Source organism: Triticum aestivum, chromosome 7D (assembly GCF_018294505.1).
Source record: "Triticum aestivum cultivar Chinese Spring chromosome 7D, IWGSC CS RefSeq v2.1, whole genome shotgun sequence".
In the NCBI taxonomy this organism is placed as follows: domain Eukaryota; kingdom Viridiplantae; phylum Streptophyta; class Magnoliopsida; order Poales; family Poaceae; genus Triticum; species Triticum aestivum.
Window position 1 is genome coordinate 201,075,477 of NC_057814.1, and position 17,925 is coordinate 201,093,401.

The 17,925-nt window shown below is 43.7% G+C and overlaps 1 long non-coding RNA gene across 1 annotated transcript; it reads right to left on the reverse strand.

The window, feature by feature from the left end:
- Nucleotides 1–13,173: 13,173 nt before the first annotated feature.
- Nucleotides 13,174–13,835, reverse strand: LOC123169440 (uncharacterized). Its single transcript, XR_006484808.1, has 2 exons — nt 13,588–13,835; nt 13,174–13,520 (listed from the first exon to the last, which is right to left on the reverse strand). It is a non-coding gene; the product is annotated as an uncharacterized lncRNA (long non-coding RNA).
- Between the last annotated feature and the right edge of the window lie 4,090 nt (nt 13,836–17,925).

Sequence of the window (17,925 nt, forward strand, 5' to 3'; positions counted from 1 at the left end):
CAAGCAATCCAACACAGGAGCAAACAAGAAGCGAGTGAGAAAAAAGGCGAACGGAAAAGAGAGGGCGAATAAAATGACAAGGGTGAAGTGGGGGAGAGGAAAACGAGAGGCAAATGGCAAATAATGTAATGCGGGAGATAAGGGTTTGTGATGGGTACTTGGTATGTTGACTTTTGCGTAGACTCCCCGGCAACGGCACCAGAAATCCTTCTTGCTACCTCTTGAGCACTGCGTTGGTTTTCCCTTGAAGAGGAAAGGGTGATGCAGCAAAGTAGCGTAAGCATTTCCCTCAGTTTTTGAGAACCAAGGTATCAATCCAGTAGGAGGCCACGCACGAGTCCCTCACACCTACACAAATAAATAGATCCTCGCAACCAACGCAATAAAGGGGTTGTCAATCCCTTCACGGTCACTTACGAGAGTGAGATCTGATAGATATGATAAGATAATATTTTTGGTATTTTTTTACGAGAGCCAGAAATAGCTTGTTGTCGGGAGATTAATATGATGGAAAATAGACCCGGGGGCCATAGGTTTCACTAGTGGCTTCTCTCATGAGCATAAGTATTACGGTGGGTGAACAAATTACTGTTGAGCAATTGTTAGAATTGAGCATAGTTATGAGAATATCTAGGTATGATCATGTATATAGGCATCACGTCCGAGACAAGTAGACCGACTCCTGCCTACATCTACTACTATTACTCCACACATCGACCGCTATCCAGCATGCATCTAGAGTATTAAGTTCATAAGAACAGAGTAACGCTTTAAGCAAGATGACATGATGTAGAGGGATAAACTCATGCAATATGATATAAACCCCATCTTGTTATCCTTGATGGCAAGAATACAATACGTGCCTTGCTGCCCCTACTGTCACTGGGAAAGGACACTGCAAGATTGAACCCAAAGCTAAGCACTTCTCCTATTGCAAGAAAGATCAATCTAGTAGGCCAAACCAAACTGATAATTCGAAGAGACTTGCAAAGATAACCAATCATACATAAAAGAATTCAGAAGATTCAAATATTGTTCATAGATAAACTTGATCATAAACCCACAATTCATCGGTCTCAACAAACACACCACAAAAGAAGATTACATCGAACAGATCTCCACAAGAGAGGGGAGAACATTGTATTGAGATCCAAAAAGAGAGAAGAAGCCATCTAGCTAATAACTATGGATCCGAAGGTCTGAGGTAAACTACTCACACACCATCGGAGAGGCTATGGTGTTGATGTAGAAGCCCTCCGTGATCGATGCCCCCTCCGGTGGAGCTCCGGAACAGGCCCCAAGATGGGATCTCATGGGTACAGAAGGTTGCAGCGGTGGAATTAGGTTTTTGGCTCCGTATCTGGTAGTTTGGGGGTACGTAGGTATATATAGGAGGAAGAAGTACGTCGGTGGAGCAACGTGGGGCCCACGAAGGTGGAGGGTGCGCCCAGGGGGGTAGGCACGCCCCCCTACCTTGTGCCCTCCTGGTTGATGTCTTGACGTAGGGTCCAAGTCCTCTGGATCACGTTCGTTCCGAAAATCACGTTCCCGAAGGTTTCATTCCGTTTGGACTCCGTTTGATATTCTTTTTCTGAGGAACTCTGAAATAGGCAAAAAAACAGCAATTCTGGGCTGGGCCTTCGGTTAATAGGTTAGTCCCAAAAATAATATAAAAGTGTATAATAAAGCCCAATAATGTCCAAAACAGAATATAATATAGCATGGAACAATAAAAAATTATAGATACGTTGGAGACGTATCACCTTTCCTTAGCGGAAATTGGAATCTAATATTCCCTTCCTTCATATCAATAATTGCACCAATCGTTCTAAGGAAAGGTCTACCAAGAATAATAGGACATGAAGGATTGCAATCTATATCAAGAACAATAAAATCTACGGGCACATAATTCCTATTTGCAATAATAAGAACATCATTAATTCTTCCCATAGGTTTCTTAATGGTGGAATCCGCAAGGTGCAAGTTTAGAGAGCAATCATCAAAATCACGGAAACCTAGCAAATCACACGAAGTTTTTGGAATCGTGGAAACACTAGCACCCAAATCACACAAAGCATAGCATTCATGATCTTTAATTTTAATAGTAGGTTCCCACTCATCATAAAGTTTTCTAGGGATAGAAACTTCCAACTCAAGTTTTTCTTCATAAGATTGCATCAAAGCATCAACGATATGTTTAGTAAAAGCTTTATGTTGACTATAAGCATGAGGAGAATTTAGCACGGATTGCAACAAGGAAATACAATCTATCAAAGAGCAATTATCATAATTAAATTCCTTGAAATCCAAAATAGTGGGTTCATTAATATCTAGAGTTTTGATCTCTCCAATCCCACTTTTACCAATTTTTAAATCAAGATCTAAAAACTCCGAATTTTTGGAACGCCTTCTAGGTAAAGCTGACTCATATTCAGTCCCATCATTATCAAGATTCATATTTCAAAACAAAGATTTAATAGGGGACACATCAAAAACTTTTAGATCTTCATCTTTATTTTCATAGAAATTAGAAGAACACGCCTTCACAAAGCAATCTTTCTTAGCACGCATCCTAGCGGTTCTTTCTTTGCACTCATCAATGGAAATTCTCATGGCTTTGAGAGACTCATTGATATCATGCTTAGGTGGAATAGATCTAAGTTTCAAGGAATCAACATCAAGAGAAATTCTATCAACGTTCCTAGCCAATTCATCAACTTTAAGCAATTTTTCTTCTAGCAAAGCATTGAAATTCTTTTGCGAATTCATAAACTCCTTAACACTAGTCTCAAATTGAGAAGGCATCTTATTAAAATTCCCATAAGAATTGTTGTAGGAATTACCATAATTATTAGAGGAATTACTAGGATACGGCCTAGGATTAAAGTTTCCTCTATACGCGTTGTTACCAAAATTATTCCTACCAACAAAATTCACATCCATAGATTCATTTTTATTCTCAATCAAAGTAGACAAAGGCATATCATTAGGATCAGAAGAAACACTTTTATTAGCAAATAATTTCATAAGTTCATCCATCTTTCCACTCAAAACATTAATTTCTTCTATCGCATGCACTTTTTTATTAGTAGATCTTTCAGTGTGCCATTGAGAATAATTAACCATAATATTATCTAGGAGTTTAGTAGCTTCTCCTAAAGTGATTTCCATAAAAGTGCCTCCCGCGGCCGAATCTAAAAGATTTCTAGAAGCAAAATTCAATCCGACATAAAAAATTGTATAATCATCCACAAATTCAAACCATGAGTAGGGCAAATACGTATCATTAATTTCATCCTCTCCCAAGCTTGTGCAACATGTTCATGATCAAGTTGCTTAAAATTCATAATATCGTTTCTAAGAGAGATGATTTTAGCGGGAGGAAAATACTTAGAGATAAAAGCATCTTTGCACTTATTCCAAGAATCAATACTATTTTTAGGCAAAGACGAAAACCAAGCTTTAGCGCGATCTCTAAGTGAAAAAGGAAATAGCTTCAATTTAACAATATCATTGTCCACATCTTTCTTCTTTTGCATATCACACAAATCAACGAAGCTATTTAGATGGGTAGCGACATCTTCACTAGGAAGGCCAGCGAATTGATCTTATATGACAAGATTCAACAAAGCAGCATTGATTTCACAAGATTCAGTATCGGTAAGAGGAGCAATCGGGGTGCTAAGGAAATCATTGTTCTTGGTATTGGTAAAGTCACACAATTTGGTATTATCTTGAGCCATCGTGATAAGCAAGCAATCCAACACACGAGCAAACAAGAAGCAAGCGAAAAAGAGGCGAACGGAAAAGAGAGGGCGAATAAAACGGCAAGGGTTTAGTGGGGGAGAGGAAAACGAGAGGCAAATGGCAAATAATGTAATGCGGGAGATAAGGGTTTGTGATGGGTACTTGGTATGTTGACTTTTGCGTAGACTCCCCGGCAACGGCGCCAGAAATGGCTCGTTGTCGGGAGTCCAAATCTTGACTTGACCTTGCGTAAGCCTTCCCGGCAACGGCGCCAGAAATCCTTCTTGCTACCTCTTGAGCACTGCGTTGGTTTTCCCTTGAAGAGGAAAGGGTGATGCAGTAAAGTAGCGTAAGTATTTCCCTCAGCTTTTGAGAACCAAGGTATCAATCTAGTAGGAGGCCACGCACGAGTCCCTCGCACATACACAAACAAATAAATCCTCGCAACCAACGCAATAAAGGGGTTGTCAATCCCTTCACGTTCACTTACGAGAGTGAGATCTGATAGATATGATAGGATAATATTTTTGGTATTTTTATGATAAAGATGTAAAGTAAAATAAAAGGCAATAAAAATAACTAAGTGTTGGAAGATTAATATGATAGAAAATAGACCCGGGGGCCATAGGTTTCACTAGAGGCTTCTCTCGAGAGCATGAGTATATAGGCATCACGTCCGAGACAAGTAGACCGACTCCTGCCTACATCTACTACTATTACTCCACACATCGACCGCTATCCAGCATGCATCTAGAGTATTAAGTTCATAAGAACAGAGTAACGCTTTAAGCAAGATGACATGATGTAGAGGGATAAACTCATGCAGTATGATATAAACCCCATCTTGTTATCCTCGATGGCAACAATACAATACGTGCATTACTGCCCCTACTGTCACTGGGAAAGGACACCGCAAGATTGAACCTAAAGCTAAGCACTTCTCCCATTGCAAGAAAGATCAATCTAGTAGGCCAAACCAAACTGATAATTCGAAGAGACTTGCAAAGATAACCAATCATACATAAAAGAATTCAGAGAAGATTCAAATATTGTTCATAGATAAACTTGATCATAAACCCACAATTCATCGGTCTCAACAAACACACCGCAAAAGAAGATTACATCAAATAGATCTCCACAAGAGAGGTTGTATTGAGATCCAAAAAGAGAGAAGAAGCCATCTAGCTAATAACTATGGACCCGAAGGTCTGAGGTAACTACTCACACATCATCGGAGAGGCTACGGTGTTGATGTAGAAGCCCTCCGTGATCGATGCCCCCTCCGGCGGAGCTCCGGAAAAGGCCCCAAGATGGGATCTCACGGGTATAGAAGGTTGCGGCAGTGAAATTAGGTTTTTGGCTCCGTCTCTGGTAGTTTGGGGGTACGTAGTTATATATAGGAGGAAGAAGTACGTCGGTGGAGCAACATGGGGCCCACGAGGGTGGAGGGCGCGCCCAGGGGGGTAGGCGCCCCCTACCTCGTGCCCTCCTGGTTGATGTCTTGACGTAGGGTCCAAGTCCTCTGGATCACGTTCGTTCTGAAAATCACGTTCCCGAAGGTTTCATTCCGTCTGGACTCCGTTTGATATTCTTTTTCTGCGAAACTCTGAAATAGGCAAAAACAGCAATTCTGGGCTGGGCCTCCGGTTAATAGGTTAGTCCCAAAAATAATATAAAAGTGTATAATAAAGCCCAATAATGTCCAAAAAAGAATATAATATAGCATGGAACAATAAAAAGTTATAGATACGTTGGAGACGTATCAAATACCCATGTTGGTTCCCACATGTTCCACGATGATCTCATCGAATGAACCATGATGTCGGGGATTCAAACAATCCCGTATACAATTCCCTTTGTCAATCGGTACGTTACTTGCCCGAGATTCGATCGTCGGTATCCCAATACCTCGTTCAGTCTCGTTACCGGCAAGTCACTTTACTCGTTCCGTAATGTATGATCCCGTGACTAACTGCTTAGTCACATTGAGATCATTATGATGAAGCATTGCCGAGTGGGCCCAGAGATACCTCTTCGTCATACAGAGTGACAAATCCCAGTCTCGATTCGTGCCAACCCAACAGACACTTTCGGAGATACCTGTAGTGCACCTTTATAGCCACCCAGTTACGTTGTGACGTTTGGTACACGCAAAGCATTCCTACAGTATCCGGGAGTTGCACAATCTCATGGTCTAAGGAAATGATACTTGACATTAGAAAAGCTTTAGCAGACGAACTACACGATCTTGTGCTATGCTTAGGATTGGGTCTTGTCCATCACATCATTCTCCTAAGGATGTGATCCCATTATCAACGACATCCCATGTCCATGGTCCGGAAACAGTAACCATCTATTGATCAACGAGCTAGTCAACTAGAGGCTCACTAGGGACATGTTGTGGTCTATGTATTCACACATGTATTACGATTTCCGAATAAGACAATTATAGCATGAACAATAGACAATTATAATGAACAAGGAAATATAAAATAACCATTTTATTATTGCCTCTAGGGCATATTTCCAACAACATGTGCAACATTTTTCTTGCCGACTCCTCAAGCTTGCCAACAATTCCGGTACTTGTGAAGATGAGTCGATGACTCAAGTACGAAAACGCATTTAACCTGGTCATGGATCTTTAGTGTCAACATTTTAGCGTATGAAAGAGATTACCTTGTGGAAACTGGATATCAAATTCAGCCCTCATACTTAAAAAAATAAGGGAAAGCACTCAAAACAATAGTAGATTAAACAAATAATGATAATCCATAAGAGAAAGAGTTTTTATCATTTATGCCATTAGTTGTGTCCCACTACTCGGTTTTGTTATTAGAAGTTACAACTGCTTAAAAGTGCCATCGTTCCGTGAGATGCTTGCTCAAAAATGACATTAGATGTCTAAAAAATGTCATCGCTCCGATAGATGTTTGCTCAAAAATGCCACTAGACATCGTTATTGTCAGGTGAAACCCGTCGACCATGTTATATGAAAAATACCCCTAGAGTCACATGTAAGTTCTTTCTATCTCACAATGATAAGTGTGGGCCCCATTTATCAGGAGTAAGCAAGCGAATAATTTTACAGAAAAATAAGAACGTGGTTGGGATCAAGTGGGACCCATACTTTATTGTGGTGAGGTAGAGGGAGAGCTGACATGTTGGTCCATAGGTATTTATGTCATTCTAACATGGCAAACGAAGTTTGAGCTGAGTGTAATGATGTCCAGTGACATTTTTTAGCATGCGTCTAACAAAGCAATGGCATTTTTGAGCAGTTGAAATTCCTAGTGGTAAAAGTGAGTATTGGGACACAACTAGTGACATAAATGATAAAAACCCGTTACAGCTCGTTTGGCTCCCCTGATTTCATTTCATTCGGCTGAAATGAAATGAAATCTCTATCAAGATTTCATTTGGCTGAATCTAGATTCCAAATCCAAATTTCATGTTTGGCTGTCACTAGGATTTTGAGGTCAAATCTGTGACAGAACCAAAATGAGCATGAAACTGTACCAGCACCAACGAACTAGCCTTTGTGCTAGGAATAAATAGTATGAATAAATCTGTACAAACATCAACATTGACAGCTTGTTTGTTCACAAATAGCAATGTTTTGCATTAAACTGAACCATGCCAATACATATAACTTCAACATGAGACTTTGTAAAAAGTTAATCTTTGCAATACGACAAAGGTTCACAACAACATCAAATGATCATAATCTAGCCAAGGTTACATAAAAACTGAATCTTTGCATTATTAGCACCACCCAAGAAAGATTTTCATTGCTTGAGGATCTTCATTTCTTCGTTTTGTTCGTTCAACATCATAGTTCACCCAATATTTCCTGCAAAATATGATGAGAAATGGTGGATATGGTCTCATAGGGCAATAAACAATCCTAGAACACAATGGTTGGTAGAAATTGCTCAAAGTGAAAGATGAGGGTAGCCAAGGAGACAAATCAAAGTGTCACACGATAAGCATTAGCTTGCAACAATCTTTAGGAAGGGTAAAAAAACTCAACTTGATATAGAAATTGCTCAAAGGTTAACTTGCACTTTATCTGCACAATTATCATGAATCGAAAGGTAATAGCAACAAACCATCAACAACCGAGTAGGTTAAGTAGGACCAAAACTAAGTCGATAAGAGACTACATATTAAAACAGAGGATATATATTTATTCAGCCACTAAATAAGCAGATCTGGTTGATGTATTCTAGACTAATAATGTCACCTCTCGACCGAAGAAAAAAAAGACTAGTTCATAAGAGACCTTCAAACACACTGAATATTTATGTCCATGCAAAATATGAGCATAACACCTTGTTTCGGGAGACATGGCTGGACAAGTTGTTCTCAAACATGGCAGGAAAACGTTGTTTTATTAAGCCATGTTTGGGAAGACCTGGCAGGAAAACCTTATTATATACATGATCACCACCTCCCTGGTCGTGCCCACGTACAGCCGCACGATCACCACCTCCCAGCGCACGTCGCTCCTGTAACCTGCGCTACGGCGCCTCCTGTTGTACTATATACATGAGAGTAATACAGAGATCACCGCAAGGTGCATTACACTAGCTTCCCTCCAGTCCACAAGATCCACTAAACATTGTATAAGATGAAATTTCACACTGCCTTAGTTCTAGAAATAGAAGGTAAAATCTTGCAGTACACCTTACTTACATACTCGATCCACCAAAACAGAGAAATGGAAAAGGACATTCATCATGAGGCCAAGACATGGATGGAGGTTATACCTTGCAAGGTGCCGAGGGTGGATGACGTTCTTGGCGTGGAGGTCGGGATCCGGCAAGAGGTTGACGGGGTGACGTCGTTGGCGTCAGGGAGGAGAGGGGCGGCGGCATTGGTGTCGGGGTGGCGGGGTTCGCATCAGGGAGGAGAGGGGCGGCAGCGTTGGCGTTGGGGCAGCGGCGTTGGCATCGGGGCAGCGGGGTTGGCGGCGGGGCAGCGGGGTTGGCGTCGGGGAGGACTTGCCAGAGGAGAGGTTGGCATCGGGGTGGCGGCGTTCGCGTCAGGGAGGAGAGGGGCGACGGCGTTGGCGGCAGGACGGCAGGGTTGGCGGCGGGGAGGAGAGGGATGGAGGAGGGTGGCGTCAGGTGAATGGATTTGGGAAAAGACGGGGTCTGGGAAGGGATTTGGGTCTAGTTATAGTTGCATTCGCTGGAATTGTGAAATGATTTCCGATGACCAAATCCGGGACAGCCAAACATGTTGGTGTCGGAATTCGCAAATGAATTCCACGAATTCCGGCCCAAATGATGGATGCCAAACGACCTAAGAGAAAACACATGGAAGCAATTCTATTGTCGAACTTGCATATGAGTATCTCAACAAAATGGTGGATAATTTCAAGGACTTCGACCTCATTGTCATCAACATCAATCGCATGCAAAATGGAGGCTAGCATACCAGTCCATCATGATTAATGTATGTATTACTAGCTAACGAGGGCATCTTGCAAAACCTCATAAGCAGTTAAAGTAAACAATGTAATCTCACCGGCATTCGTCATTACTAAGACATACCTTCCGTGCACAACCTTGTAGCCTATCCATTTGAGAGAAGTTGCCGAGATCTGGTCCTCGGGTAGCAATGAGCTCACGGATCCAAGGTCAAAAAAAAATGAGCTCACGGATGAAATAAGCAGGATGCTGAAAAACAAGTTAATCAGTACAATCCCCTAGCCAGCAAAGAATATGTGGTTGGCGTGGGCGTGCCATTTTAGGAGGATCAAATGCAAAAGTCTTTGTAGTTCTATGAGCACTGTGCACCAATGATACTGGTTTAGTCATCTTTTATAGTAGAAAACAATACACTAAATGGGCACCGATGAGGGCAGAAAAAAAACAAAACATGTATTAAAGCATAAAAGGCTAGAATCATGAATCATGTAGGCTGGTTCCTTTGCCTCCCGTTGGCGCCGCCGCCGATCCGCCTCGTCTTCGGTGGCCTTAGGGCCATGGCGGTGCGGTGGATCCCGGCCCTTGCCGGTGGAAGGGCTCCGTTTTTAGATGTTTCTTCAAGTTTTGTTAGGGTTTGTGTCCTACTCAGAAAGACGAGACGGCGGCGGCCCCCTGAAGATGGAATAAGGTCTTCCCCGCTTATCCCCCGTTCCGGTGGTGTGTCTAGCATCGTCGGTGGGCGTGTGGTGGTGTGTCTCCGGCGGATCTATCCTTGGTGGATTTGCTCGGATTTGGTCGTAGTTCGTCTACGTTTGTGTTTCTTCAGGTTTGATCCTTCCGATCTACTCTACTCTTCATCAGCGGCGGTTGTTGTTCTGCTGCGCTAATCCTATGAGGCCTTAGCACGACGACTTCCTAACTGTCTACTACAATAAGTTTTGCCCAGCTCCGGCGAGAGAGGGGCGATGATGGCGGCGCGCTTTCGGCTCGCTTCAGTGCTTGTAGTCGTCGCTAGATGGTCTACGGGCCTGGATGTAATTTTTATTATTTCTGGTGTTCGTTGTATTGCCATGATTGAAGATGAATAGATTGAAAGTTTTTTCGCGAAAGAAAAAAAGAATCATGTAGGCTGGGCAGCAAAAGAAATGTTATCTTAAGACAGGGCTGGAATAGATCATATGGACAGTACAATAGTTGCAAACTTATCCTTAAAGAATCACGTATCACCATTTATATCTGATAAATCACGAGTGGACATGGTGCCAAGCGAGGTCGGTATCCCGCCCGCCCATTCCATGTGATTCGTGCATATATTATACGGTGAGCATGTATATTCATTTCTCTGCACCATATCCAACCTGTATAGCTTTTGTATTTTGTCTGACAGGTCAGGTCTGCTGCATGCAAAGAAAACAGACGCATTGAATCACTCATTTGTTGCAACAGCTACCTGCACCACGCTCCCCTCCGTCTCTTTAATCCATTCGGCCTTGTTGCTTCGGCTGTCCAACCATTCTGCTCGGCGCTCGTTCTCGCTCTCTCTTGCAACCATCCTCCTGTTGCAGGTCAGAACCATGTGTTCATCCATGTCCCAGGGAAGCTCTCCACCACATTCATCTCAGTCATCTCCAACCAGGTCGCCTCGCTCTCTCTCATCCGTTGCCCTTAGTGCAAAGCCGGGCATGTGGTCTGGTTCATTTCAGGCGCAGTAGTAAACCCGGGGAGGCATTTCTACAGCTGTGATTGCCATGGTGTAGTAAGTTCAACATCTACTGTTTCATACATCGTTTGCACTCCGTCCGACTAACGCAAATGAGGATGCAGACTTTGGAAGCGGAAGAACAAGTATATACAATACTTGAGTGCTAGATGGAGTCGCCTAACATAGCAAACATCCGGCTTGCTTGGAAATGCTAATGCTGCCCAACCCTTCTTCATCAGTTCTCCTTGTTCATTTCTCACAGCGTGCCGCAGGCCACCATAATGTATTCATCCAAGTCCCAGCTTATCTCCACACCTCCTGAAGAACCTTTTCATCTTGGGCGTTGCGAACATGCTGCTAATGGCCATGATCTGCGTGCACAAATTCTGAAGCGGCCCCTCGTGCGAATGGATTTGATCTTGTTCCCATATGTACCCCGCGAGATGGATTTGTTGTAGTTCCTCTATATACCCAACGGGCGATGGATTCTCTCTAATCCCCTTATGTATTTTTCTTCCCTTCTTCTCCATGTACTGCATGTATCTGCCAGTCCCAGCTGCGTCATACATACGCGGCAGGCTGCCCTATCAATAATACATCCATCGTTTGTGAGCATGAAGCATTAAGTCCGGCTAATCGTGTGAGACAATGCAAAATTAATTACTAAACTACGTAACGACCAGAGGCAGAGGCAGGGAGGGCATTGATCCCACCTGCAATAATGCTCGGCCAGCTGACATGCGATGGGAATCAATACACCTAGCTGCCATGCAAAACATCAAAGCACCCAGCACGCCATTAATGTGTCATCAACGCAACGGCCTTTTCCATCACCGGGGACGCGCACGTGGCTCGTGTATTCATACGAATGTAAATGACGCCCTGGGCCACACGGCATGCGTATAACGTGATGTATTCGTGAAGCTGATAATTAACCTGTCAAGTATTTGTGAATGGCCTATAATAAGTAGGCATCGCGACGCGCGGGTGGATGGACTGGATTACGGCAGCGCGTGGCTGCATGTCCCAAAAATCCACGTCCATTTATATCATACTAATAAGCATACACTAGCACAAACACGACTTAGTAGCAAGCACTGCTTTTTTTAGGGTTTTTTTTTCAACGCTGCTATACGGACGACACAATTGCGGCCGATTTACAGCCGACAAACTGCGGTAACCATCAGATTCGGTTGGGCAACACTTATTCCTCGTTTGATTAGAGGGTCGTGTGCATTTCGGCCGCGAACGTCGTTTGCACAACAATTTCATTTGCTTTGACACACAAATCCCATCAACTCGCAGGTTCTACACCTGTAATAATATAAGTTGGAAATATGGAAAGTGCCTTAGACTAGCTATAGTGGGTAGTAACATGGACGTGAATTTTTAATACATAATGGCATGCGATACCGAAATCCCGAGCGTCCACATGCACATCACGATTACTACTTAATATAGTCATTTATGGAATACGACAGCCATGTTCAATAATGCATGTGAATATGCAAATGTATACCGGGCAGTGGTAGGGTCAGAATCATTAAAATCGTATGCATATGTCGTCTGCTAGCCACGGCCGTACAGGTTTGCTGTGTCATAATTACTCATCGTGTGTTAGCCAGCCATAAGCAACGGGCCAAACTCTCTCGTGTTATGAGTATTGTAGCCGACGTGGGAGTAACATAAGTGGTAACATCACACTTATCTAGATAAAATAGATGATGTGACATGTAATTAATGAAAAAAAAAAGGCTTGTGGTAACATATCTAATTACTGTAACATCACACATATCAAGAAAAGATGGGTCTACAACCTAATAAATGAAGTGATGCATGACACAACACATATGTTACTCCCCACTATAGAGGTAGTAACATAGAATAGTAACATATGCATGTTACTACTCCAGGTTACTCCCCACTGTGACTAGTCCGAGAAAAACATCATATGTCACGGAAGTGCACACATTGGCGCTTCAAACTCAATTCATTTCTGAGGCTTTGATTCTTTGGTATGGAGGTGTGTGTTTCTTCTGTTTTATAAGGTTGTCCAGATTCAGTTGTATTTGGGTGATAAATGTAGACATAATCAGTCCTGGGTGAATTGAATGCCATCGCATTTAAAACTACCCTGACGGCCAATTAATCCACTAGCGGCCGCATGTAGATGAAGCTGGTTGTTTGCAAGACAAGCTGTAGTTCATGCTGATTGGTGTGTTGAGGACTATCTTTATCATGTGTTTTGCGTAGTTACAGCAGCCAAAAAACTGAAATGGTGGTGAATAAGTGCAACAAATCAACCAAAATTATTGGCACAACAACCATAAACACAGGCTCTGGAGCGCGGTAGGTGAGCAAGCATGATGGTACTTGGAGAAACATGGAGAGGACTTGATGCAAAATATATATGTTCTAGCTATGGAGTGGCTAGCTGACGAACTGGTGGACTTGCTCTGCTAGCTGATGAAGAGCACGACAACGGCGACAAGATTGGCAATGCACAAGATTAACATGTTCTCTAGCCAGGCTTGATTCTCTCCGAGAAGTGAGGCATGGCGATTGTGGCTCCAACTGACGCCCAGGTACTGTATATACTTGTTCTTTTGCTTCCAGAACCTGCATCCTCCTATCTGTAAGCGACTTGCATTAGTCTGACAGAGTGCAAACGATGGATTGAACGGTAGATGATGAACTTACACCATGGCTATCACAACTGTAGAAATGCCTCCCTGGGTCTATTGTCTGAAATGGACCACGTGCCCGGCATTGCACTGCACTCAGGGCGACGGATGAGAGGGAGTGGGACGACCTGGTAGGAAATGACATGGGATGAAGGTGATGGAGAGCTTCCCTGGGGCATGGATGAACACATTTGTTCTGACCTGCGGAGAGATGATGGTTGCAAGAGAGAGCGAGAACAAGCGCTGAGAACAAAGGTAGGACAACCGAAGCAATAAGACTAAATGAATTAAAGAGAAGGAGGGGAGCGTGCTGCAGGTTGCCGTTACAACTGACAAGCGATTCAATGCGTCTTGTTTCTGCATGCAACAGACCTGACCTGTCAGTGGGAATACGAAAGGTATACAGGTTCGATATGGTGCGGAGATATAAATATACATGCTCGCCGTATAAAAACTGCACGAATCACGTGGGATTGTGTGGGCGTGATACCAACTTCGCTTGCCACCATGTCCACTCATGATTTATCGGTAGTAACATAGAGGTAGTAACTTGGAGGTTTTCATTTATTGTTTTGTAGGATCTATACTAGTAGATCAACTTTGTGATCCATATGTGGCATGTATCAGTATAAAATTTTGTTTGTTAGTACCCATAGATAAATACAAGAACACAAATTCGAACCGATCCATAATAAATAATAGTGCCAATATAATATAATTAAAATATACTCCCTCCGTTCTTAAATGTAAGTCTTTTTAGAGGTTCCACTACAAACTACATACGGATGTATATAGACATATTTTAGAGTGTAGATTCACTTATTTTGCTTCGTATGTAGTCCATAGTGGAATCTCTACAAAGACTTATATTTAGGAACGGAGGGAATATAAAACATATTTAGCAATACATGGATCAAGTCTCGAATATAATCTATCATCGCCCAAACTTTTTCCATATATGCTCAATCAAGTCATTTTTTAGAGCCTTATGCTTGGAACGATCACGAATTCTAGCATCTCTTTCAAGTACCTCGGCAAATATTGGCATGTCACCCTGAGTAAATACCGATGGGAAAACAATTGACGAGCCTGCTTCCTCATTCAAATCAAGCATATTCCCCGCCTCTTCTTTTCATCCTCGACTATCATGTTGTGTAGAATGATGCAGGCTATATGATGGAGATCGCCCCGGTCATATAAACGTGCCGGGCGCCGTAAAATAGACCATCGTGCCCGGAGCACACCAAATGCACATTCCACATCCTTCCTTGCACCTTCTTGATGTTTAGCAAACAACCTCTGTTTTTCTGTTTAACCCATCGGTATTGACTTCACGAATGCTGCATTGGCGGAGGTCGAAAATTATAATTATGCATTGGAGGCAATTGTCCAAAACTTAGCAAGCCTTCAGGTGCAGGTGTACATTGGCCTCCTGTTACGAATATCAGAAGTCATGAGCATAGTACAGTAGCAATGAAATTTTGTACAACACCTCATCTCTCTAACAGAAGTATTATAAATATTAAATTATCAAGCGCACTGGACAAGTTCATGAGGCATGCAATTGGATTTGGTCAGAAACATACTTAAAACAAGATATTTTTAGGCTACTGTAAGAGATAGGCTTAACACAGGACACATCTATTTTGATGACCTGAAGTATTTGGACTGTTCGAAATGATTGTATTTGGTCAGGTACACCTACACACGCTGATTCAGACTTAGAAATTCAGACTTAGATGTGAGTAAAGACCTGGCAGTACAGAAATTCCCTGAAGACCTACACACGCTGAATCAAGTATTCTAGACGTTGAACACAGAAATTACCTAATGCTACAAATTCGAGCTAAAGAAACTGCAATTGGCGAAGATTGAATTAAAAGCAGAAATTTATAGCATGTAGGGTCTGCAGTAGAGGATTCCATGAGGGGGGGGGGGTACAGGTACGATGGTGTCGAGGGGCTGGCGGACGAGCTCGTCGGAGCGTCGGGGTAGAAGAGTTGTTGTGGCCAGCGGCTGGCGCACGAGCTTGCTGGGGCGCCGGGGACGTGCTGCTGCGGCGGCGAGGTCGCCGCTGAACGAACTGGCGCCGCCTCCCTACGGGCACCAGACTTGGCCACGATTCGGGTGGCTTCGCACCGCCGGCCAGAGCCGCCGCCGGCCGGCGAGACGGAGAGCGGGGCGAGGGAGATGGAGGCGGCAGCGAGGGAGAGGATGGAGGCGGCAGGGAAGGAGAGGATGGAGCGGTAGGGAAAGCTGTTTTTTCTTTTTCTTTGCGATGGGGACGCCGCAGCGGATCGGTTTGCGATAAAAAATTGTTGTACGAAGCGCGAAGTTACAGCTATGTTACTGCTATACTCTGTCCTCGTTATGTATGTGTTGGGGAATGTAGTAATAATTCAAAATTTTCCTATATGTCATCAAAATCAATCTAGGAGATGCTAGCAACAAAAGAGAGGGAGTGTATCTTCATACCCTTGGAGATCGTTAAGAGGAAGCGTTACAAGAACGCGGTTGATGGAGTCGTACTCGCGGCGATTTAAATCGCGGAAGATCCGATCTAGCTCCGAACGGACGGCGCCTCCGCGTTCAACACACGTACATCCCGGGGACGTCTCCTCCTTCTTGATCCAGCAAGGGAAGAGGAGAAGTTGAGGGAGAGCTCTGATAGCATGACGGCGTGGTGGTGGAGCTTGCGGTTCTCCTACAGGGCTTCGCCAAGCACTACGGAGGAGGAGTAGTAGGAGGAGGGAGGGGATGCGCCAAGGAAGGGGTACTGCAGCCCCCCCCACCCCCCCACTATTTATAGGGGAAGGGGAGAGGGGCCGCACCCCTTAGATCCATCTAGATGGGGGGCGGCGGCCAGGAGGGGAAACTTGCCCCCCCAAGCAGGTGGGAGGCGCCCCCTCCCCTAGGGTTTCCAACCCTAGGTGCCTTGGGCCCTTGGGGGGCGCACCGGCCCACTAGGGGGCTGGTTCCCACCAATATTCAGCCCATTAAGTCCCCCGGGGTAGTTGGCCCCACCCGGTGGACCCCCGGACACCTTTCGGTGGTCCCGGTACAATACCAATAACCCCAAAACCATTCCGGCGACTGAAACTGGACTTCTCATATATAAATCTTTACCTCCGGACCATTTTAGAACTCCTCGTGACGTCCGGGATCTCATCCGGGACTCCGAACAACCTTCGGTAACCACATACAATTTCCCATAACAACTCTAGCGTCACCGAACCTTAAGTGTGTAGACCCTACGGGTTTGGGAACCATACAGACATGACCGAGTCATCTCTTCGGCCAATAACCAATAGTGGATCTGGATACCCATATTGGCTCCCACATGTTCCACGATGATCTCATCGGATGAACCACGATGTCGGGTGTTCAATCAATCCCGTACTCAATCCCCTTAATTTGTCCATCGGTATGTTAATTGCCCGAGATTCGATCGTCGGTATCCCCATACCTCGTTCAATCTCGTTACCGGCAAGTCTCTTTACTTGTTCCGTAACGCATGATCCCGTGGCTAACTCCTTAGTCACATTGAGCTCATTATGATGATGCATTACCGAGTGGACCCAGAGATACCTCTCCGTCATACGGAGTGACAAATCCCAGTCTCGATTCGTGCCAACCCAACAGACACTTTCGGAGGTACCTGTAGTGCACCTTTATAACCACACAGTTACGTTGTGATGTTTCTACACCCAAAGCACTCCTACGGTATCCGGGAGTTGCACAATCTCATGGTCTAAGGAAATGATACTTGACATTAGAAAAGCTCTAGCAAGCGAACTACACGATCTTGTGCTATGCTTAGGACTGGGTCATGTCCATCACATCATTCTCCTAATGATGTGATCCCGTTATCAACGACATCCAATGTCCATGGTCAGGAAACCATAACCATCTATTGATCAACGAGCTAGTCAACTAGAGGCTTACTAGGGACATGTTGTGGTCTATGTATTCACACATGTATTACGGTTTCCGGTTAATACAATTATACCATGAACAATAGACAATTATCATGAATAAGGAAATATAATAATAACCATTTTATTAGTGCCTCTAGGGCATATTTCCAACGGTATCCCACTTGCACTAGAGTCAATAATCTAGTTCACATCGCCATGTGATTAACACTCATAGTTCACATTGCCATGTGACTAACACCCAAAGAGTTTACTAGAGTCAATGATCTAGTTCACATCGCCATGTGATTAACATCCAAAAGTTTACTAGAGTCAATAATCTAGTTCACATCACCATGTGATTAACACTCAATGAGTTCTAGGGTTTGATCATGTCATGCTTACGAGAGAGGTTTTAGTCAACGGGTCTGCAACATTCA